General features: G+C 39.6%; 2 protein-coding genes across 3 annotated transcripts in view; both read left to right on the top strand.

The window, feature by feature from the left end:
- LOC114653862 (protein disulfide-isomerase TMX3-like) overlaps positions 1-12,616 on the top strand; it is a 1,157,775-nt gene that overhangs the window by 6,936 nt on the left and 1,138,223 nt on the right. The gene's annotated exons all lie outside the window — the stretch shown is intronic.
- The window catches only part of cd226 (CD226 molecule), a 63,755-nt gene that overhangs the window by 13,803 nt on the left and 37,336 nt on the right, over positions 1-12,616 (top strand). The gene's annotated exons all lie outside the window — the stretch shown is intronic.

Below are 12,616 nucleotides of genomic sequence, written 5' to 3'. Positions count from 1 at the left end.
TTTTTTAAGTTTGTTTCACAAATGTCTCCGAACGTGCAATCAGTCAGTTCAAATGGAGAAACCTCATCACTCTACTGTTTGGTGTCATCATGTGTCCCACAGTGAGCATGGACTAGAGAAAACAAAGGAGAGACTTGACTGAGGAGCTCAGAAAGAAAAATATAGACAAGCATGTGAAAGGCAAAGGCTACAAGACCATCTCCAAGCAGCCAATTGTAAATATTATTAAGAAGTTTAAGGTCCACGGGACTGTAGCCAACCTCAGAATGGGCAGAAGATTAATGAGAATGGCAGACAAAAAGACAAAGACAACCTCCCAAGAGATACAAGCTGAACTCCAAGGTCAAGATCCATCAGTGTCTGGTCACACCATCCGTCGCTTTTTGACTGATAGTGGGCTCAAAGGCAGAAGACCCAGGAGGACTCCACTGTTGACTAAACAAAAAACATTAAAAAGCCAGAGTGGAATTTGCTATAATGTCTATTGACAGGCAACAATGCTTCTGGGAGAATATCCTTTGGATAGAGGAGACAAAAACTGGAGCTTTTTCTCAAGTCACATCAGCTCTATGTTTTTCTTCAAACACAATACTTTTATGAAACATGGAGGACGCTTGGTTATGTTTTGGGGCTGCTTTGCTGCATCTGGCATAGAATGTATGATTTTCCGGAGTGAAATGTACTGCCCGGTGTCAGAAAGCTCTGTCTCAGTCACAGGTCATGGATCCTCCAACAGGATAAGAATCCAAGCTAAAAGCACCAAAGAATGGCTAAGAACAAAACATTGGATTGTTCCAAAGTGGTCTTCTGTGAGCCCTGATTTGAATCCTATTAAAGAACTGAAACACGCAGTCTGGAGAAGACCCCTTCAAATCTGACACAGGTTTGCACAGGACGAGTGGTCCCAAACTACCAGTGGACAGGTGCAGAAGTCTCATGGAGAGCTCCAAGAATCGCAAGAATTGGCAGTAACTACAAATTCTAAAGGTTGTGCAGTCTAAACATTAGGTGAAGGGTCTCATCATTTTTGTCCATACCGTTTTCATTTGTGTTATGATTTGAATTATTCTGTTAAATCAAAACTCTACAGCAAAGTCTGATTTTCGTTAAGTACGGAATAAACAATGATGGATGCCTGTGACTTCCTCAGTTTCAAATTATTTCAGAGACAATTGAAGGTTCTTCTTTAACAATTTTGTCCACGTCTGTATGTTCCAATTACACACTAACACAATATAACTAAACAAATAACACACGCACGCACACACACACAGTTGGACTTTTCATGTCTTTATTGAGCACATCAAGTAGTCATTCACACTGCAGGCTGGAGAAAGTAAGAGAACCTTTGATTTTAATAACGTTCTACCAACAGAAACACCCTCCACCAAACACTTACTGTACTGTAGCTATTTCTAAGACTGGCAGAACACTGAGGGTGAATTTTGGACCATTCCTCCTTACAAATCTGTTTAGCTCGTTATTCCTTACGGGCTGTCTAGATTGCCCAGATCTCTGCTGGTCATGCTACAGCATCTTATTTGGGTTACGCTCAGGACTCTGACCTGGCCAATCCAAAACACAAATCTTCTCCATTTATGGCCATTCTTTAGTTGATTTACTTATGTGCTTTGGGTTGTTGCATCTTCCAGCCTTTCTTAGGCTTGAAGTCCTGGGCTGCTGCCCTAACGTTCACCTTTAAAATATTTTAAAGCACCTTTGAATTGCTTCTTCCCACTTATTACAAGAAATCCAAGCTCTGAGGCAGCAAAGCAGGCCTAAACCACAATACTCCCTCCGTCATGCTTCACAGCTGAGACTTTGTTGTTGGTGTGCAGTGCCCTTATTCCTCCAGAAATAGCACTGTGAATTTGTGCCAAAAAGTTCTGCATACGTCTCATTTGTTCACAGAAGATTTTCTCAGAAGTGCTGCGGAACATCTATGTGGTCTTGAGCAAACTTGTGACGTGCTACAATTTTTTATTTATTTTGACAGCAGTGGTCTTTTTTGTGGTGGCCTTCCATGAACACCATTGTTGTTCAGTTCTTTTCTGATAGTAGACACGTGATGAAAGACTTTTGAGGTTTGTAGACCTTTCTGGAGGTCTTTTGCTCTTTTTCTTAGGTTCTTTTATGCCTCTTTAACGGTCACCTTTGTATTCTTGGAGCACTCGTTACAAGATTCCCAACTCCAAGGGAGAGTAGTCATGATCCTGAATGTTCTCCGTGTGTAGACAATTTGTCTTATCGTAGATTGGCAAACACTCAGTTCTTTAGCAATTCCTTAGTGGCTTTTTTCAGCTTCACGCATTTCTGCTATGCATCTTCTGAAGTCCTGTGACAGTTGTTTGGCTCAAGGCATGATTCACACCAAGGTTATTATAGTTTTGCCTTTTTATATTAGTTTTTATTTCTATATTATTTCTGACCTTACTTGGAAATTCAGTTTAGTTTTAGTTTTCCTTCATCATGTATTTTTAGTTTTACTTTAGTTTTTATTTCACAAAGAAATTTCTATTTTATTTTTATATCTATTAGTTTCGGTTTTAGTTTTAGTAATTATGGCATGGAGCGCCTACGGAGTTGAGTTTTGTGTCACAATCAGACAGAATTGGACACTTAATGGATTTGGATATAATAAGAGTTTAATGTTAGTAAACCAAGTAGTGTAGTAAGCTTCCACTCTCTGGTTTTGTTTTTGTCTGATAAAAACAAGCATAATCAAAACCAGGTACTGAATATGAAAAATTTCACACAATTTTATCATTTTTAAAATATTTTCTATGTCATTTGTGCAGAACAGATCTGTGCTAACCGTTGGCACTTTTTATCTTTTTCTTTTATTGCACAACATGGGCCAATTTGTAATGAAATTTAGGTGAATTTTAAGGTTTGACGGTTTTTTACTCTAAACGTCTACATTTCCTGCTCCAACGACAAAATGCGCTGGGCTTTGTTCTTTTCTACCAGCCATATTGATCACTGATTCCATCTCAGGCACAAACAATTTATAGACAGAATTTTGCCACCTGCAGGCCTGTAAAGATATCAAAAATCAGAAAACAGAATCTACTATGTTCTGACAGGCGTGATCATGAAAATCACGGAGGCTTAGGAAGAACAGGGCTCTTAGACTTGCGTGAGTATGCAGACCCCAGCTACCTGTATTGAGGGAAACAAAAACAAGCATGTAGTGTGAGGGTCAGGGGAGGTGACACCTGAATAGACCACCATAAAGGACAGTAAACCCTTAATGAGCAGGGCAAGAGTAGGTAATAAGAGTATGGACAGGCACAAAATGACGGAGACAGCATCTGCGATTAAGAACAACATACATTATCTAAAACTGTGTATCCAGAGCAGGATCGCAGGAAACCTGGAGCAGGTTTGGATGCAAAGCAGGAAAAATCCCTGGTTTGCAATTTGTATGATAAGGCTGATGTTAGGAACAAAAAGAATGGGATATTTCAACTATTTTGAGAGAGAGAGAGAAACATTGAAAAAAGGAAGACTAATATTTTAAAATATAAATCTGCTAATGGATCACTTTCACAATATCAGGTATTTTGAGTTGTGAATATGAACTAAAAAAGATAAATTAATAAAAATAGCATAAATAACAAAACACATTAGTATGTTTAGCTTTTCATCACTTGGCAGACTCTCTTTGCCTTCCTACCTTTGTTTGTATCGCCTCATTATTAAATGATGTTTTTAAAGCAAAAGTGATTGGTCAGCAACAATATGCTGATCTTGTATGATGACCTTGTCAGTCTCTCGATCAGTGCCGTTTTACTTTCAAAAATCGCGAGTGCTCTCCCCTCAACTTTCTCATATACTCAGATATGGGGATGGATATTTGAGGAGTAAACCGCAAGACATTTATCTTATGTACATTAAAGAGCCATCAACAACAAATCAAATCAAATTAATATATTGAACAATTATTAGAAACGTAAAGTTGAATAAATGGGACTCTGCAGCTACATGAATACAAAAAAAAAAAAACTGAGTATGTGTTCAGGTAAAGTACCACTTCCGGGTGAGGGATTCGGCCCAAAAGTTAATACAGATCTACAATTGTGGAGTAACAACCACATGACCTTTTCATCCATCCATCTTGTTGTGTTTTTGAGTTATCGCGTTTATACACACACACACATAGATAATTCCAAAAAACTGTATTTTTGGACTCGCAGGTCTATAACATCAAGATTCATCAAAATATCGAGGTCAAATTTTCATGATTACTATACTTTCTCTATACTTCACATACGAGAAAGTAAAAACGATTTCTCCTGTGTGAAGTGGAAGGTGAATTGCTGTCAATAACAAGCAGTCACCTGAGAAATAAACTGAAACGTTACTCACTCGTGATTGTTCTGTCCATATGGTAAAGTTTTTGTTGAACAGCACATTTCGATTTCAGCCGTTTGAATTACATCTTGACATACAACAAGCGCAAAGAAAGGCGGCATGTGAATCGCTTTCTATTTCACACGCTTTACGCATTCAGCTCACTCTGTCACCGCAAATGCTGTGTGAACACCTGCCCTCTGTCACCAGCCGCCGTTCACTGGATGAATACGTGCGGGCGGCTCATGGTGGATGACTTTTAAGGGTTAAAGACAAGAATATTCATTCAAAATCGAAAACTAAAAATATTTTAGTAAATTATTATTTTATTTCAGTTAGTCTTTCCAGCTACTTTAATAGTTTTGTTTAGTTTTAGTTTTTCATTTTGGTTTTGTTAATTATTTTATTTCAGTTTACGAAAATGTTTTTTTAATAATAGTTTCAGTTTTGATTAACTATAATAACCTTGGTTCACACTAAAAAATCTTACCTGAGGGGAACAGATTTGTCAGTAACCAGGCTTCATGTGCCTTTATTTAAAGGGCGAGACATCTGCGCAACCCACACTTCCAACATCCTCTCTGTAATTGAAGCAACGCACTTCACTTACCTTTTAGAGAAGTCGAGAACACAGAGGTCCACTTACTTTTTCCAGCCTACACTGAGAATGATTTCTCAATGTGTTCAATGGAGATGTGAAAAGTCCAATTGTGTGTGTGCGTTAGCAGATTAGTCAGATTGTGCTGGTCTGGAATTGAGACTTAGTTGAAGATCAGACCACATTTTATTAGGAATCAGTGCAGAAATCCAGGGAATTCCAAAGGGTTTGCTTATTTATTCTTGCAACAGTAGACGGAGAGCCACATGGAACATGGAGCCTGTGTCCCCGACTGTAGAGTTCAAATATTGAAATGAAGCTGTGATTAAAAAATTATATGACATTCTTAAATATCGTAAGCCATCAGGAAAGTTTTTTCTTTACAACGATAAGACATTTGCATTTACTCTCTCATTGGCCATGCAGTTTCAACAGACATGAAGTTGAGGTGGAAACTGCTTACAATAAAGAAGACAGAGCCTTCCATTGCAGGTAAACGATCGACCTCTATCTGGTCATCAGTTTTCTGAACCTGTTTTGCCTGGTGCAGTAAGTTGGAGGACAGTAGTCCTTACTGGAGCCTCATGTATCTTATATAGAAATGTGTATGCCTGGAAGTGTGTGTGGCCCGGTAGTGCGAGACTACAGCATGAAGCTCAAAGTGCCGGCAAGGCGGCCCCAAATTAATGAGTCGGAAGAAAAAAGAAGGACGAGGCTACAGCAGAAAGCGACTCTGTCGCCAAAGTGAAACCACAGAGGAAAGACAAATGAGAGAGAAATGTGCTTAGTCGCTGATAGACAAGGGGGGCGGTGAGCATGTCCGCATAAACGAAACTGACGATTCTTCATTTCAATTTTTTTTCTGTCGATTTCAATCGTTTCCTGTGCTTTTTACAGCACCAGCTTACACAGTTAGTAATCTATATGTCTGGAGACAACCACAAGTGAATTGTGCTTAAAAGTGGGTGGGATTTAGATGGCTCACTGAGTGTCACATTTCTAAACCAATCCAACGCCTCATGAAGGTGGCGCTCAGAGTAGGAGGCGGTGGTCTTGAACTGCAAAGATCAAAGTTAATATCGTTAACCTGGTCTGACAGACAGCAACCTGCTGATTATGATGTGCAGTCAAAACGTTTCCTAAAGAAACCCTATTAGTCATATAAATGTGTGTCACGTGTGCAGAGAGCACATTGCACGTTTTAAAAATAAACATAATCTGATGCAAGGGAAAAACCGTTCTGTAGCATCACGTTATATATGTTGGCAGTCTATGGCATAAATGGACAAGTGGTAAACGTGAACAGTATGTTGTTTTGCATATAACAATAGTGTAAGAGTCGATGTAAAACTGAATGAATTGGAAGATATGCATGAAAATATCAACTGCAAAATGTGCATTTGAAGTAAATGGTGTGTCACACTCCATAAAAAGGACTGCCGTTAAGAGAGCAGATAACGAAAAGCCACAGGAGATGCAGATTTCAGTGCTCAAAATACCCGAATCAACAAATCTGCCTAACGACACCAGTAAAGCATGGACGAGGTTGCACAGCATCCACCTTCTGACTGCACGTCTAAGTGAATAACTAAAGAAATCTATCATTAACATTTAATTGGAAATGCAAACGTGCCGTGACAAAATAGCAGCAGCGTTTTAACACGTTGTGTATCCATAGACCACAATGCTTATCTAAGCTCTACTTACACTTGTTATGTTTTATAGTGATGCAATAGTTAAAATGACAGAAAGATATTGTAGCAAACAGAGGCACTTCTCAAACGTGTGTAGCTATGGTGGTCTACGTGTGTGCATGTATATCTTTCTCTTTGTCACTGCAATACATCCATCCATCCATTTTCCAACCTGCTATATCCTAACACAAGGTCATGGGGGTCTGCTGGAGCCAATCTCAGCCAGCACAGGGCACAAGGAACTGTGGACACAGGATCGTGACCATGTGACTGCAGGACACAGACACACCAAGCACACCCACAGAGGAAGGAGGTGGAAACCCACGCAGACACGGGGAGAGCAGCAAATTCCACGCAGGGAGGACCCGGGAAGCAAACCTGGGTCTCCTTGCAGCGCGGCAGCAGCGCTACCCACTGCGCCACTGTGCCGCCCCACTGCAATACACAAATTAATTATTAAGCTTCAGTTACCTTTTGCTACTCAGGTCCTGAATGGATAACAAGCAATTTTAGCGTATTATTTCCTTTCAGTGTCAAGTCTTTTATTCAGTTTCTTTTGTTCTCTCCCTGTACCCTGATGGTTTAGTTTAGTGCATGGACTGGAGGTGTTTTAGACTGAAGTCATGTGGGCACAGCCTTTGCGGTGCCGGATTTTGTCACTGTTCATTACACACTTGTCCCCAGATAATGTATTCTCGTTTGAGAGTTGCATCTGGCCATACAAGAATAGAAGGACAGTAACATCGGCTTCAAGGCATCCTGGGACAACTGCCAGTCCAAAGATCACTCACAATGAATCAAAAAGTCCATTTAGAGCTGTTAGTTATCCTGTGGTGTGCAACTTTGAGATGTAAGAGAAGTCGGTTGGAAGCAGAGGATGCAGGGAGGACACGCAAAGCTCATGCAAAGACCCTGACTAGGCCTGAAATTGAACACAGGGTCACTCGAAGCTCTGAGGAAACACCTAGGTTATGAAACAAAAAAAGAATTATAAATGTAGTATTTGGTGTGTCACATGCATTATTTTTATGCTCAGTTTGCAGTTTTCTGCTTTCAGACACAATTTAAACAAAGCAGAAGCATTAAAGAATATAAAGAGAGAAAATAAAACACAATAAAAGGTCACCATTTGTACTTTTATGGCCTTCTAAGTTTAATAAAAATTTTATTGTTACTGTTACTGGATTTTTGCAATATCTGAAAATGTCTAACTTAGATCATTTAATAAAGGGCATCATTTAAACAGTTTAAATCACAATATAAAAGTTCTTTTCATTTGTGATCATTGGCTGAATGGCTGGGAGGGGAATACAATTTGGAACTGAAGAATATGAAGAGTAGATCTTATTATTTATTATCGAAGAAATGCAATAAGCATTTCCTTTTGTGATACTCGTCGGCAGTGACTTGATTTAAATTGTTGTCTTCGGCACATGTTATAATTCTTCCCATTTGTATGAAAACATAGTGAAACATGAATATTCAGTATGATCAATAATTTATTAAAGGTTATTAAGAGGTTCCCTCCCACCGTCCAAAGACATGCAGGTTAGGTGAATTGACAATTCTAAATTGGCCCAAGTGTGTTCTTGGTGTGTGGGTGTGTTTGTGTGTGTCCTGCTGTGGGTTGGTTCCTGCCTTGTGCCCTGTGTTGGCTGGGATTGGCTCCAGCAGACCCCCATGACCCTGTGTTCGGATTCAGCGGGTTGGAAAATGGATGGATGGATGGTTATTAAGAGAGAGGTTAGGAGCCTGCACTGATACAGCACATTGGCACACCCACCACATGATAAACCAACTCAAGATCCCAGCCATGTGACACCGCAGCACGACACTAGTTTAGATGGAATAGAACCAGTGGGAGGTTTTTTATGGTGGCTGGAGTGCCAATTCTGCCACCAACCCCAAGGTTTTTCCCTGCAGGTTGGAAGGCCTACAGTTAGGTCCATAAATATTTGGACAGAGACAACTTTTTTCTAATTTTGGTTCTGTACATTACCACAATGAATTTGAAATGAAACAACTCAGATGCAGTTGAAGTGCAGACTTTCAGCTTTAATTCAGTGGGGTGAACAAAACGATTGCATAAAAATGTGAGGCAACTAAAGCATTTTTGTAACACAATCCCTTCCCTTGGCCTAACTGTACATGCAGGGCTGGATGTAGTGCCAGTGCAAATCCTTACCTCAGAGCCAAAACTTTGCCCCAAGTTGGTTATTAAGGTTATTAAAATATGTGTTAAGAAGGGATATGGGACATTGCTGTCCAGCTCAACTATAATCTCTCATTGCCTGTGCAATGAAATTTGTAATTTTAAACAAGTGGCAACCACATTGATTCTTAATAATAAAAGTAATCTTCAATTTCATTATTATTATTAATATAAACTAATATATTGTGTTCCTAAGAATGATTTATGAATTCTTTGATATCACTTCCACTTTTTTTTTCTTTCGCCTCCTGGCTCACCGGTATGAGAAAACCCCCAACATATGATGCACCATTTGTCTCATCTTGATGTCTAGTTTTGCAGGATTTACCCCTCTTTGTGGTTCTCTAGACCTGAAAAAACCCTCATTTTTTATGACATTTTAGGACCTTAATTTGTACAGGAAATTACACCCTTATGATTAAATAGTAAATGAGTAGGAGTCTTCAGCAAAAATGATCAGAAGGAATTGAATTTGTGGAGGCCACATGTTATAATATGTTTTATTATTAAGTTTTATGTCACTGTTCTCTGTGCCCACTGTTATAGACTCATTCATACAGGCAGACCAAATATGGTACACAGGGGCACAGCATCAGCATTTAGAATTGCCGAGCCAAGCACAGGACTAGAGAGCCAAAGACAACTGGAGAATTGAATAGTCAGCCTAAAGACAGACTAGTATATTTTGGTCCTCTGTCAGTACACTATCCTCTTTCCTTGTTGGGAGAATGAGAACTGTATGTAGGCATTGTGCTATTCCTGTATTTTTCAAGGTGGGATTTGAGTCCTTTCCTGTCCTTGTTTGGATCCAGAGAGGGAGCCTGCACATGGAGCAATCAGAATATAAGGATGGACCTACGGCCAACACTTTGAAGCTGCCGGGCAGAAGATTATGTCTTCCGTCCAGTGAAAATCCTTTCAGCGTTGCAAACGAAAGATGGCAGACTGCGTAGGTTAAGGCACCCACATGCTTGAGAGTCTGTCATAAGCTTCCCGTTTGTAATACCGCGTGAACCCGTCAATAAAGAGCTAAATTATCCTTATACTTCTCGTGTAAATCTAGTAACCGTCATATTGCATGCTGGGGAGGGATAATACCTTTTTATTTATAATTATTTCAATTCAGGTTAATTAAAACACCGCAATTGAAAAGAACACATTTCCAGAGAGCTGATGCCTCTTAAGGAAACACCACATCAACCGACCCAAGTGGGATAAATGTGTCAAAGCTACCCCCTTTCACAAAACAACAACAACAACATCCATCCATCCATTATCCAATCCACTATATCCTAGCTACAGGGTCACGGGGTTCTGCTGGAGCCAATCCCAGCCAACACAGGGTTCAAGGCAGGAAACAAACCCCGGGCAGGGCGCCAGCCCACCGCAGACAACAACAACAACAACATTTATTTCTATAGCACATTTTCATACAAATAATGCAGCTGAAGGTGCTTTACATGATGAAGAAAGAGAAAAAAGACAAAATAAATAAGAATTAAAATAAGGAAACACTAATTAACATAGAATAAGAGTAAGGTCCGATGGCTATGGAGGACGTCAAAGAAAACATCAAGAAAACGTGGATCAGTAATATAGGCAGGGTAGTTTATGGTATTTTCAGGTTGCTGATCACTAATATAATATTTTCGACATTTGATTCTTTATCGGTGGTCCTAGTCCTCTAAGGTTAAAAATGACAAGTTTCAAACTTAAGCATGTGAGGTATCGTTTTAGACTATTTCAAGGTCAGTGATTATGAATATTATTATTATGAATATTATTTTTGATCCTTTACTAGCCCTTGGTGAAAAATGACTAATTTCTGTAACAATCGAGAATACTTAGCCTTTAAACAGAAGCATATAGTTTTAATATTTAAAACATCTGATGCAACTATTCTTGTGTACTTCTACCTTGTGAAGTAAATCATTACAGTTCTTTCTGACCACACAGTCATACATGATGGCTTACACTAATTTAGTCTTTTTATTTCATTGAAGTCAACAGAATCAAAAGTTAAATGTATCATACTCATGTGTGACATCCTATTGTTGCAACTCTCTTTCAAGGTCATGATTAGTTTTCATATATTCATTTTATACATCAAATCAATTTTTACACGTTGTAGCAGTAGAGGTTCTGATCCACATCTTGAACCCTCAGGTACCACTCCAAACACCAGGTAAAAGTCCAAGACTCTTTTATTTTGCAATAATCACGTGCACAAAGCACCCTTCACTCCACACTACTCATATAAATCAATTCTCCAAATACAAACACCAATCCTCCTCGCCCAGACACTTCGCCACCCTACCTCCCAGCTCAGCTCAATGTCTGGGCTTTCCCAGAGTCCTTTATACCCCCTGACCCGGAGGTGTTTCTGTTCCATTACCCACAAGTCCTTATTTCTTCCGGGTCAGGGTAAACAGTCCTTATCTTCAACCCGGGAGCACGTCGTTTCTTCCTGTCATGGGATTATGACGCACTTCCGGGTTATAGGGCATATATGAGTCCACGGGCCTCCCTACAGCAACTCCCAGTGGTCCCCAAGGTATCCAGCAGGTCTGTGCATAAAAACTACATAGTCCTGCTGGAATTCGGGCCCGTCCATGCTGTCGGGAGAGCTCCTCCTGGCGACCTGGGGGTGAGGGCCGGAAACTCTCGCCGGCCATCCATCACAACGTCAAATCAAAAATATACAAATACAAAATTTCTGAAATAGAATTGAGATATGTTAGATCCAAGTTAATATGTAAACCCCAACATCTCCTCATTTTGGAAAGCCATGGCAGCTGGAAGCCCATTTTAAAATAATTCTTCATGCACATTAAAACATCAAAATGAAAACAGAACTGAGAAAGAAGAAAAACAAATTTCTTCAAATTTTGAAAACAACCTTTTCATCACTTCCTGTGAAGGAAATTAGATTTTTAAATAAGTTATATTGGTTATTATTCTTCCAAGTGAGTAAAATAATTTAACGCACAAGCTGAGTAGCATGGAAAATCAGAAGTCGTGATTTATACCTAAGCTGATACCACGGACCACCTACCCCCCCACCTGTGTAAAGTCTGCATGCATTAGTTGCTGAAAAACACAAACCTTTAATAATCTGTCACACGTTTGAGGGTATAAATTGAAGTCTGTCAATAATTTGAAAACACAAAAGGTGATGAGAAAATTTAGTGACGTACTTGGAGTTGTTTTTGACCACACAGTCATACATGAAAAAAAAAGAGAACAGAAGGGGGCTTAGCACGGTACCCTGTGGGGATGCCTCTGTTAAAGATCGCTGTAGAGGAAGCAACACGTGCAGGGGTCTGCCACTTGGGAAATCCAAAATTTGCTATGATGCCAAGTTGAGGAACTGGGTGGTCTGATATGTCAGCACTGTGGTGCGACTGCGATAGTATAAAAACTGGAGGTGGTCCAGGCTGTCTAGAATATTCTGTTGAATGTGTCTCAATGTCCATCTCTTAAAGGACTTCATCATGATTGGCGTGAGGGCCACCAGTCTGTAGTGCATAAGGCACTCCATTTTTATGTATGCATTTTTTTAACATTGATATAACTATTATTTTTAAAAAGTAGACAGGGACTGTCGATCTCTCAGTGAATTATAAAAAAAACATCTTATTTGTAAGATCTACAAAAAAAAAAAATGAAGGAGGTAAGCTTGTGTCTAAATCAGAGTCTCCCAAACTGTGGTGGCAGTGGCATTGAAGGTGGGCTACGGCTAACCCCATCCATCGG

This window comes from Erpetoichthys calabaricus, chromosome 6 (genome assembly GCF_900747795.2).
Source record: "Erpetoichthys calabaricus chromosome 6, fErpCal1.3, whole genome shotgun sequence".
Taxonomy (NCBI): Eukaryota; Metazoa; Chordata; class Cladistia; order Polypteriformes; family Polypteridae; genus Erpetoichthys; species Erpetoichthys calabaricus.
The sequence above is the reverse complement of the archived record's forward strand: the minus strand, read 5'-3'. Positions and strand labels throughout refer to the sequence as shown.